Source organism: Amblyomma mixtum, chromosome 8 (genome assembly GCF_055824585.1).
Source record: "Amblyomma mixtum isolate Tamu chromosome 8, ASM5582458v1, whole genome shotgun sequence".
In the NCBI taxonomy this organism is placed as follows: Eukaryota; Metazoa; Arthropoda; class Arachnida; order Ixodida; family Ixodidae; genus Amblyomma; species Amblyomma mixtum.
The window spans coordinates 49,938,316-49,950,704 of NC_143019.1; the positions used below are offsets into that span (position 1 = coordinate 49,938,316).

Genomic DNA, 12,389 nt, shown 5'->3' on the forward strand with positions numbered 1-12,389 from the left:
ATCAAACTGTCTAGTACCTGAAATGGAAAATGAACAGTGTATACCGAATACATGAAACCCATCAAACTGCCTAGTACCTGAAATGGAAAATGAACAGTGTATACCGAATACATGAAACCCATCAAACTGTCTAGTACCTGAAATGGAAAATGAACAGTGCATACCGAATACATGAAACCCATCAAACTGTCTAGTACCTGAAATGGAAAATGAACAGTGTATACCGAATACATGAAACCCATCAAACTGTCTAGTACCTGAAATGGAAAATGAACAGTGTATACCGAATACATGAAACCCATCAAACTGTCTAGTACCTGAAATGGAAAATGAACAGTGTATACCGAATACATGAAACCCATCAAACTGTCTAGTACCTGAAATGGAAAATGAACAGTGTATACCGAATACATGAAACCCATCAAACTGTCTAGTACCTGAAATGGAAAATGAACAGTGTATACCGAATACATGATATCCATTACACAGTCTAGTGTCTGAAATGGAAAATGACAGTGTATACTGAACGAACGAGACCAGTTACACAGTCTCTTTTCTGATATGGAAAATTAAGAGGGTATACCGAATTCATGATATCCATTACACTGTCTAGTCTAGTGTCTCAAATGGAAAGTGAACAGTGTATAATGAATGAATGAAACGCATCACACTCTGTCTAGCACCTGAAATCTTACGGACTCCTGCGAATTTGAAGTGGTCTCTCGCGATGGCACCGCCGTTGCAACCTTGTGTTTCTTGCAGTAACTTATATCCTGCTGTCCATTCGTGCAGGTGTGAAAGAGCACTCCACGCTGGGTAGTGGCCCCACCACGACCAATGTCCACGCACCTCCTTGTCCTCGGCCTGGGACTGAAATCTCCGCTCCTCCCATCCGTGCCACTGCCTGCGAGGGTGGAGATTACATATGGTCGTTACAACTCCGATGACGCATTCCTCATTCAATGCACGTGACACTGCCATTATTAGTACGGCAGCATCTCTGTGCGGTAGGCCACGCACATGCCAGAAAATGTCTGCCATGCACGAATCATTCATTACCAGGAGGTTACATACGTTTCGCTCACAGAAACAACGCTCCTTTGCGCGCGCCATTACCGACAGGTCCCTTCCCGACCTGTCAATCTCACCGATACGGGGCACCAGGAATTCCAAATGTAACAACCCTCCAACGCTTTTGCGTGCTACTGTATACGTACGCTAAAGCATCCCACAAGTTTTTGGCTTGCGCTTCTACACCTACAACAAAGCCATACCCGTTCAAAAGGTTCCCGGCCATCTTGCCTCGCCGCGCGGCTACCTTTTTCACCGCCGAACAATCGCACCGATCGTGTTTCAGGTTGCGGCTTTGGCATTCCGACCTTTCTTTTATCTGCACGGACGAACCACCATGACGGGGCTGGTGCCCGACGCGCTATCGCACTTCCGCCCTAGTGCGGCCGCTCCACGCCCGATGGCCAGATAACCGCATCCCCCGCGCATGCTCGCTTTCGGTATTCTTCGCTTCCCTTCTATCAGCACTCGCGGACGCCGACAAGAAACAGAGCCGCACGGTAGCCGAGTGGTTAGCGCGCCAGTTGGCAATGCTTGGGCGAGTATCCCCACCGACCTTGGTTCGATTCCCAGCGCAGGCACAGCGGATCGCTGTCGAAAAAACTGCGGCTGGTGATCCCACCAGCGTCACAGCTCGGCCGCCGTGTGTGGAGGACAAGGGGAGGATCTGTGCTTTTTCGCACAGCTCTTCTTCTCGCTGTCCCCCGGGTATCCAGAGGGCGGATGCCCGTTGCTCCTGCGGCGGTTTCCCCGGGGGAGGAAGGTTCTTTTTTTCTTTCCCATCGTTCCGAATTCGAGGGAGGAGTGAGCACGCTGCTGCAGGCACCGCAGAAGTCCGCAGCAACCACACACTGACGAGACTTCCGAGAGACACCACGTACACACGCTCTTTTTTTTTTTTACTGGACGTTTTGTTCCATGAACGTTCATGAAAAACAAAACGTCCAGCAAACAAAAAAAGAAGGGTACGTGATGCCTTTCGGATGTCTGGCCGGTGTTTGGTTGCTATTGCGGACTTCTACGGTACCTGCAGCAGCATGTTGATACTGAAATGAATCCGAAAACGCTACGTACGGTTTTTTTTTTTGTAATGCACTCATATCCTGATGTGCTGCAGACAATCATTGGAATTTACTCTCCTTGTCCGAATGGCTCACCACTTCCAATTATCACAGTCCGTTGCAACTGCCGAATTGATGGCCACTTGCCACAAAAGTCTGCGAGAATCCGGTAAGTGGAACCGTTAACACTTAGCGAGTCTTCTCTAATTACTGGCCTCCGTCTTGAATGCGCTACGTAGTTCTACATTGTGCAGTTCACGCGGTGCTACAGCAATATTGCATGTCACAAACATGGGGAAAGTGCAGAGAGAGTCGATGAGGACCGCAGCCACTGTAAACAATTTCCTTTTATGATGATCATTTTATATCGTTATACTAATAGGCATGCCGCTGCAAATACCATAATAGACCGCAGCGAGCACACATCAGAAAGACACTAGGCAGACCTTTTTTTTTTTTTTACGGGACATCAGGATATGAGAGGATGCTAAAACAATTATCCAGGAACAAAAAACCAGACGCGTACGTCGCGTTTCCGGATGTCCAGTCGATGTACGCTCGCAGCTGTCCTCCACGGCACCTCCAGCACCGTGCCAATCAACGTCCTGCGGTCGCAATCAGTAGTTCCCCGCTGAATTTACTCATGCAGCGCAGTCGTCTCGCGTACGCCGTATCTTTGGTTTGGCCCGTGGAAACCCGTTTTTCTCGCGCCGACATTCCGCCGCTTCGATTTTGCACTTTCTGCATGTTTTAACCTCCATAGCAACTCCTTCGCTCTAGAGAAGCCTGCAGGCAGTGGTGCGCAGCTGCCGGGAAACTAGCAAAACGCGACCGCGAAGGATGTATATAGTGAGTGTTCAACTTCTGACTTTACACATCTTTTTTTCTTCTAAAATAGGCTTTCTGTGTTCAAAAAGCACTTTTTTCGCACTGTCGGCGGTGTAGTACATCAGAATGCAGCTACTACGTGCTATCTAGCAAGACGATAAACCAATATTCAATAGCTATCTTCTAAACTGTTACTGTTACGAACCTTGATTATTAAAGGCGCAGTGAAGAAAAATCTGAACACGTTCCGAGCATTGTTAGAAGCTGCGACTCATTGCCTTGTGTGGCCGATTTCTCTAATTCAATCGAATTAACGTCCGGCTCCCACCATTATTTTTTGACTTCTCCCCCGTACGGTGGGCGTAGTCGACCAATGCGTGGAGTGCCTTCCGCCAGTCCCGTGGAAGCTTTGCTTTCGCTTTATTTTGTCCTTTTGGTTTCCGCGAATAAATAGTTTCATTCGCAGATAATATAGTCGCACAATACGCGCGGACTATTTCCTACTATACTCCGTCTCACTACATGTTTGCAGCACTACGAAAGGTAGAGCTCTCTCGTCCAATCAGGATGGCGCGCACTACATTAGTGTGTTCCTACGCGCCTGTTGCTCGATCCACCTGGCTGGACATCAGGTGGCTCGTTCCATATAAAAGAAGGCGTACTGCTAATTAGCTTCTTTCTACATCTAGCAGGGGGCGCTTGATGTCTGTTTATTTTTGTACAGGCAGACGCCCGTTCCAGACGCACTGGCCCCAATTTTTCTTTTTTTTCTGTCGCCACCTGTTTGTATCATTTCCTCTGTTGTCGCGTCACAGTTATTTTCAATGTTCCTGCTATGTTTAAATGAATTTATTTCTTTCAGCATGGCCACTACACTATTAAGCAAATGCAAGGGTCAGATGCAGGCCGGGGCAGCCGAATGTCGATGTTGGCGAAATGCAAAACCCCATGCGCTGCGTTAAAGTCAACGCACAAGCGGTCAAAATTAATCCGGAGCCGTCTGCTACGGTGTCTGCAATATCTCATGAGAGACGCTGCGAGGGTACTCCGACTTTCGCGCGTACGTTAGCACATTAATGGGGCTCATCACAACTCCACTCAACTCTGCTGGTTTGTGTCGTCGTCCAGGTTGACAACAACAGATGGTCCTTGGTCAACAGCATCGTCAATGACATGGTCCAGTTTCCTCATCCCATCTTCCTCACTAATAGCATGCTGCACGTAATTCTTCCATTTCTCAGTAGTCACTTGCATGATGCCTTGCCAAACCAGAGGCTCCACGTCTTAGAGCTTAAGCGTCTTGTTTTGACTGGCGACGAAGCCCTTGACATCGCTCCAAACAAACTCTATCGGGTTCGATTGGCAGTGGTAGGGTGGCAGGCGCACATCGAGACGACCAGCAGCTTCGGCGCTGCAGTCCACACGGTGTCGGTCCCCACCTGTTTTCACGTTATTGCCAAGCTTCATGAGCTCGGCCTTCACCATGTCGCTACTCCACGCGACCCGTTTTCCAGGTCTATGTCTTTTTTTGAGGCTACTCATCCGCCGCACTTTATCCTGCTTCACAGAATGATATGGCGCGTTGTCCATCGCTGTAACGCAGCCGGCTTCTTCAGGGACAACATTCGGCCCGCCTTCAACGTCTGCGTTGTCCACTGGTAAAGCGTTCGCTCGCTCACCTGAGTGAGTTTTACCCTCCTCTTGGTGAGCGCATTCGTACTTGAACTGCCCCCGTTCTCGACACGAAGCACTTCAAGAAGCCAACTGCGATGGTCTGCTTAGAAAAACAGCGCACTGTAGGTGTAGGGCACACTGACGACACAACCGACTCGGCCGGCGCCATGTTGGAAAATGGCGATGCACCACTACCTCGCAGCAAGCCTCCGCAGAGCTGTGTTCGTACGAGCTTTGTTAATTTCACCAGTGATTGAAGCACTCTATACCACCTAAATCTACCAGTCCACATTATGGTTCGGTTTGGTTTATGGGGTTTAACGTCCCAAAGTGACTAAGGCTATGAGAGATGCCGTAGTGGAGGGCTCCGGAAATTTCGACCACCTGGGGTTCTTTAACGTGCACTGACATAGCACAGTACACGGGCCTCGAATTTCTCCTCCAAAGAAATTCAGCCGCCGCGGCCGGGATCGAACCCACGTCTTTCGGGCCAGCAGCCGAGCACCATAGCCACTGAGCCACCGCGGCGGCTTAGTCCACATTATGCTTTCAATTGCTGTGCTCATTGTTTGATTAATAGTCCTACACTGCTCAAATATTCGAGGGACTATTTTTTGTGTTCCTGCAGCCCTGATTGGACGAGAGTGCTCTGCCTTCCGTAGTGCTGCAAACATCTTGTGAGACGAAGCATACGTATTACTCCGCCGATGGCACAGCGGCAAGCCGCCACGGCACTGGGTGGCGCGTTGGTCGACTCCGCCCGCCTTATGGGGAGAATTCAAAACAAAAAAAAAGGTGGGAGCCGGACGTTAATTTGATTTAATTAGGGAAAACGACCACACAGGGCAATAAATCGCAGTTTCTAAGAATGCGAGAAACGTGTAGATTGAGTTCCCGCGGCAAAGAGACGAGTTCAGATTTCGCTTCACTGCACCTTTAAGAGGCCTGCAGCCCACAGTAGCATCCAAAGTTTTTACAATAATGACGGCTACCCTCAGCGCTGTGGCACAACAAACGTTGTCTGTTTCGACGTCTTACATGCACTAGGGAGTTTGCTGTGCCTCCAAGCTTCTTGAAAGAGCGCGCATTTTGCCTCGATGTAGCCACGTAACTCGTCGCAATAGCCAAGATTTGTTGGCCCACACCGTCGAGGGTAAGCGTATTTTCGAAATTATAAAAACTGATGTAGAAATTACGATAGGCTACAGGGGTCTCAATAACTAAGCAGCCTACTAGTAATAGTTAAAAAGACAGCTAATGAGTATTTGTTAATCAGCCTGCTATTTAGAATGTGTTAGCTGTATTCTGATGTAATACTCAGCTGACAATTCTAAGCCGAAAAAAAGTGTTCTAACTCATTACTTTTCTTTTTAAGAAATCCTGTACTGTCTTCGGGGACACACCCTAATGGCCTAGCCTTCTGAAACATTTTCTGCGTACGGTCGTCCACACACCTGCTGAGAGCACTTGCATCATTTAGCTCGGGCCTAGGACCGGAACCAGACCGGGGGAGGTTTCGCAATACATTCCGGCCTGTATGTCTGCGCAGCAGTCAATGCAAAAACTGTGCTCATTTCTTGTTCTTTTTTTATTACAATTATAACGTTCATCCTGCCTTCGACTTCGAATTGCTCACGCAAGGCAACCCTCGGAATATAACATCAGTCTCTCGTACTTTTCATAACACTCACTCTTCACCGAAAGCACACTTGTGCAGTTTTCGAGAATTCAGTTCGGAGCTGACACTTACACTCACCCGATTATTCGGGCCAGTTGCTATAGCATTTCCTAAATGTAAACGTTACCTTTGACAGAACGAGCACTCGGTTTCCATTACTTATTCTTCAGGCGGGAAAAGCATTTGTAGCATGGTGTTAGTAACAACTTTACTTTCAAGCAAAAAATGAAGTGAAATCAGCTCTTTCCCGGTTGTTGGTTGGGTGGACGGTTAGGTTTTCCGTGATTTGCTGAGGGTGTTGTCCAGAGGAGGGGGGGGGGGGGGGGGCTTGGGATGTATCTGCCTGTGTTTGTGGAGGATAGCCAGCAGTACAACAGGCTTCAGACAGTTCTTGTAGAGTGTTACGGACCCACATGCGGAGGAGCCTGTTGGTTGAAGTCCCTTGAGGCGGATTTAGGCCCGATTTGTCATCAGCATCAGCCTGACTACGCCCACTGCAGGACAAAGGCTGCTCCCATGTCTCTCCAATTTACCCTGTCCTTTCCCAGCTGCGGCCACCGTATTACTACACATTTCTTGATCTCATCCTCCCACTTAACTTTCTGCAACCACCTGCTGAGCTTGCCTTCTCTTAGAATCCACTCCGTTACCCATCAGGGCCAGCGGTTATCTTGCCTTCGCATTACATGCACATTTCTGCCTCTTGATTTCGACTAGAATGTCATTAACCCGCGTTTGTTCCCTCGGCCGCTTCCGATTTGTTAACGTCACGCCTATTATTTTTCTTTGCATAGCTCGCTGCGTTGTCTTTAAGCTGAACCCTCTTTGTTACCCTCCACGCTTCTGCCCCATAGGTGAGTACCGGTAAGATACATTGGTTGTAGACTTCTCTCTTGAGGGGTATTGGTAAACTGCCATATGCGCTTCACCTCATCCTTATTCTTCTAGTTAGTTCCCTCTCATGATCATGATCAGCTGTCACTACCTGCCCTAAACAGCCATATTTTCTTCCTAGACGGTTGAGTATAACTCATTGATCATACTTTGCAGTTCATACCCTGATCGACTTAGCAAGGCAATATCATCAGCGAATCGCAGATTACTAAGGTATTCTCCGCTAAATCTTATCCCCATCTGTTCACATTCCGGGCCCCGGAATACCTCCTGTAAACATGCGGTTAATAGCATAGGCGAGATCGTCTCTCCCTGTTTACGATGTCGGAATCCTGGCTTTCCGCCGTCGCCTTTGCGCGGCTGTGCCGGCCTCCCGCGTTGTTTCTCCTCTTTCCCTTGCTCCCGCCTCAGGCGGTGGAGAGGCGGCTGGGTGACTAATCACTGTCATTTAGCCACAGCTCCGCCCCGGCTCGCCAAGGGCCTTTGCCATTGGCGCCTTTTGGCGGGAATTCGGGAACCGCTTTGGGCGGCCGCGCGCCGCGCGACCGTCCGAGCGGGGCCGAGAGAGAGATCCCTCCGAGACAGCGAAAGGTGCGTACGTTACTGTTTGTCCCTGCCGGCCTTTGCCGCTCGGACCAGTGCTTACTCGAGCTCGCCCGCACGTGTCCTCTGACCTGCAGCGGCTCGAGCCTGTCCAGCGGGGTCCAGCGACCTCAGACAGGCGTACCTTGCGTTGATTGCCCACTCCCTCTCGCAACCGGCCCAACGGTCGACACGAGAGGGAGATCACAGCACTGCCGCGGGGACATTCTCCTGCAGCGGCGTGCTAGCAGCGCGCATTACTAGAGTCGCTTCGTGCGCGCAGCGGAGCCTTGCTCCTCGCGCGCCCCCGGGACGGGGTGACTATTGAGTGTTTGTGTACCTGCTGAAGGAAGACGTGAATAAACGTCTCCTTTGTGAACTTGGAGGCCTATTTCTTTGCGGCGAATCGCTCTCCTCCCAGCGGAGGTTGAGTGCGCCGCATCGGTATCCCAGTGTGTGTGTGGTGACGGCTGATCAGGGCCCTTGGCTCGCGCGTAGCTCGAACCCGCGGTGGGTGGTGGCCTGTGTCCACTTAGAAACCCACAACTCTTTCCTCTTCTATCTTTGTGAGGTGGAATATAGGGCAGTGAGTATACCATTCTGCTGATCACGAATGCTTGTTTGGTATTTTTTTGATTAGCCTGATGCTTTGATGTGTCATGACCGTGTGTTTGGACAAGCGTTCCCAGATGCGGAGTTTCTGTACCTCCGATACTGGGAGGCCGTCGACCGTCACTTGTATAGAGGGTTTTCCCTTTTTGTGACGGCCCGCAGTCGGGTGGAGCAGCAGGATTCGGTCAGCGAGTGTGCAAGGCCTATACAGGCCACGCAGTCCGTACCGCTTCCGCTTGGAGGCTTTCCTCCATTTCGCCGGCATTTTGCCGTGGTCGTCTGCGTAGGAGTGGGATCCGCTCTAATTTTCGGCCCATGGGTATGGGAGTGGTGTCGAAGAGTAGTGGAGATAAAACTCAGCCTTGAGATGTGCCCCTGCTTTCTAGAGCTAACGAGGGGGATTGTGTGGACCCAAACCATATCTCCGCCGTCCTGTTACTCATAAAGGCGGTTAAATACGCGTGTGTTCTAGCCCCTACACCTCAGTAAGATAGTGCGTTTAGTTTGGTTTCGTGCGTCTGCCGTGTCTCAGGTGTAGAATTTCTTCTGAGTAGGGGTGTGCGAATATTCGAAACTTTCGAATATAATTCAAATATTATTTTTTTATTAATCGTGTTCGATTCGAAATCCACATATTCGTGTTGTTTCGATTATTCGACACGACGCGAATATTCGTATCTAGCCGAATATTCTACTGCGAGCACCGGCGTTCATTTCGGTCCGCAAGTCCTATCGACAGAGACATAACAACATGGCGGCGCCCAGAGCAATGCGTAACGTTGGGTTCTAGGCACTACAGTTGGGCCATGCAGTAGCTGACTGCACTGGTGAACTTTTTTGTGGCTATACCTGCGAAGCTGGTATAGTCAGAGCAGTGCACGAAATACCTCTCAATACGAGCCAGTTCAGTGCCAATTGAGAGGGCATTTTCTGTAGCTGGAGAAGTTGTTTCAGCTAGAAGGGAACTACTTCTGCCTGACCAAGTAGAGCAGCCGACAACCTTTTATGTTCATCCCAGCAACGCGCTTTTGTGCTTATGGCAAGCTAGCCTTGATCAATGCTGTGTCCTAGCCACCTTCTCTGATATTTTCACTCTTCTAAGAACAGTGCTCGAGACTGATACTTTTTGTGCAGCCACACGCACCTTTCGTGCTCATTTCATCACTGATATTTGAACTCTGATGTTCTTGGGTGCTCAAATAAATGTTTTGTAGTGGTTAAATGTGTCCGTCCTTGATTATTCGTATTCGAAAAATTTGATATTCGCACACCCCTACTTCTGAGATTTGAAGCATCACGTCCTGCGTCGTGTACAGTTTGCTTCTAAATCCCAGCCTCGCATGGGGGAAGAGGCCGTGTTTTTGCATGTGGGTTTGGAAACGGCCGAGGATAGCGTGTTCGTACAGTTTTCCTAGGCACGAGGTGACCGACATGCAACGGAGGCTTGCCAATTGAACTGGTTTACCTGGTTTTAGAATAAAGGTGACCTTAGCGTAGGTCCATTCGTAGGTCCAGTTTAAGAGGCCGTGTTTGTTTTTCAGCCATCTTTTTTGCATACTGGAGTGTGTTTCCCACATGTGGACAAGTCTGCTGTCCACGATTTTCGTTTCCCGATTACTCGGGATGTGGCACTTCCGACGTGCTATGTGAGTGCATTCACCCAGCTTGCAAGGTTCTCTATCTCAGTAGTGGATTTCTTCCGGAGATTCCTGAATTTATCCCAGTCTGTGATTTTTAGTGTCCTTTTTACAGAGGGAGAGATTGACTTCAGTGCGGAAGTTGTTTGAATGTTGTAGTCGTCGCTGCCTAGGGAGGTCTGCGTGTTGGTTCACAAACACTGTGCGATGTTTTTGGTGATCGTGGGATTGGGTTGGTGTTTAGCTGCGCGCTGTTGTGTATCGTTAACGGGTTAGGGCCTCATTTTGCATTAATGTCCAGTGTTGCGATTCTTTTCTGCACTTTTGGTTGTAACCCCAGCTTACGTTTCTTGCGTTAAAATCTCCTCGAGTTCTTCGCGCGGTTGTTTAGCACTTTTGTAATAACCGCAAGCGGAGGGGGCGAAGGGGGGGGGGGGGGGGGGGGGGGGGCTCCGCTGCTTTTTGGCGCGCTGTACGTGTTGAGGATGAACAAGCTGGGGCTTCTTCTGCTTTGGGACGGAGGGGGAGATGCAACGGTTTGTCTGATGTTGCCATCAGACCTCGGGATGCATCGGGCGGTTGGTGTGTGTGTAGTGTTTTATGGCGCACAGGCAACTAAGGCCATCATGCGCCAAGCATACGGTGTTACGAAAATTTTTCCGCTGAATTTTATAGAAAAGTGAAGAATCATCGGTGGTGTAGGGGGCCTAAAACGTTAGTGCGACCTAGTGATCACATAGGAAAGAATTTCTAGAAATGGCTAATATTAAAACCTTTAAAGGGGGTTGGACACCTCAGCAGCTATCCTTGTTGTCTTGTTTTGTTAGCAGGAATTGGTCCGTAAGGTGTGTGTGGCCTATTCGGAGATGACAGAGAACCACTTGCTTGAAACGTTCCTGCTGCACACATGACTTCCATTCACCCTAAAGCTATCTTTACCAAGCGCAGTTTGCTATTTACTTCATTTTTTCAAGGCGAATGCCCTTTTTTTTCTTAATTTACGTTGTACTAAATTCGTGCAATCCTTAAATGGTATACATTGTTTATTTTGTCTTCCCACAAGCTTCAGCAGCGCACAAATCTGCTCTGTCGTTGCCTTTCATTCTGACATGACTGGGGACCCAGCATAATTTTGTCTTTTGCTATGTTGTGAATGGTGTCACCCAGTGACGGAGTGATTGCACTTCTAGAGTGAAGAGATGTCAGTACCATTAGGGGGCCTGTGTAAATAATACTGTTCGTGAGATTCTCGTTTACTATTTTTCCTGCAGCTGCACAAATGTCAGGACAGCGCCCGTCCTGTGTTTTTCGTGTTCCTTCTGTCCTCGTTCCGTAGCGCTGTTGTGAATCTATTTGTCAGGTAATGTGTCCTGTATATTGAGATTCTGGCATATCTCTTCGAATCGCAACACCAGTGGCCAGGTAGCTTGCGGTTTGTGGGTAAATAATATTCAACAACGACATTTCGCCACAACTGGATAGTATATATGTTTTGGTAGCGATTCTTCTGTATTCAAGGGAGGTTTCATTTATTTCTGCACAGAGGTTGACTATGGGAGTTGTTCTGTATGCGCCACATGAGAGCGCTAGGCCTCAGTTTTGTACTCGATCCAATTTTTACGGCATGACAGACCTGCCCAACCGTACAGTGAACCCATAATCTAATAAGGAACGTACCAAACTGACAGTTGCAGGCGGAGTGCTCAGGCGGTCGCATTTATGGTAAGGACATTAGCTTTATCTTGTTGTGTTTTGATGAGAAAGTGGTAGGAAAGGTGATAACTCAATCGGCTGGTGATTCGGGCGTCTGTCATGTTAAGGGTTCCCCTATTCGACAGGCCGTGATTGCATATAGCAAATCTGCGAATTAAGCCTGCCGTTAATTTCGGTTTCCTTGTCTAGGAGTTCTATATGAGGGTGGCACCCAAAGTGTCTTGTATATATAGAGGCCAAGGATTCCGAGTCTGTTGGCCAGGGGTGTGTCGCAGTGTATGCGTAGAACCCGAGGAAGTTGTCTGATCACGTGGAGTGATCATTTGAATGGAAAACACTTAAGGCCCATAAAGGTCAGTTTCGAAGTGATAATATCAATTGTATATTGTAAAGTATTTTATGCCTCTCCTATGGAGCCTTTTGTCGTCCATGAAGTGGTGTCGTAGGTGTATAGTGCCGCGCGGAGGTCAGGTATGATAGTGGGCTAACGCTATTTTCAGTAGGAGGGAGCAGAGAACTGCACCTTGTGGAGTGTCACCTTTATTAACCCTCCCAATCCAGAACACTCCACAAGGTGCAGTTCCTGGCTAAACAACTCACCAACATACCTGACCTGGATGGGGACGGATGGTATAGTGC

General features: G+C 48.9%; 1 long non-coding RNA gene across 1 annotated transcript in view; it reads right to left on the minus strand.

Moving 5' to 3' along the window:
- Positions 1-641: 641 nt before the first annotated feature.
- The window catches only part of LOC149332355 (uncharacterized), a 41,319-nt gene continuing 29,571 nt past the window's right edge, over positions 642-12,389 (minus strand). The window contains exon 4 of the long non-coding RNA XR_016285156.1: positions 642-904. This is a non-coding gene — a long non-coding RNA (uncharacterized LOC149332355). The remainder of the gene's footprint in view (positions 905-12,389) is intronic.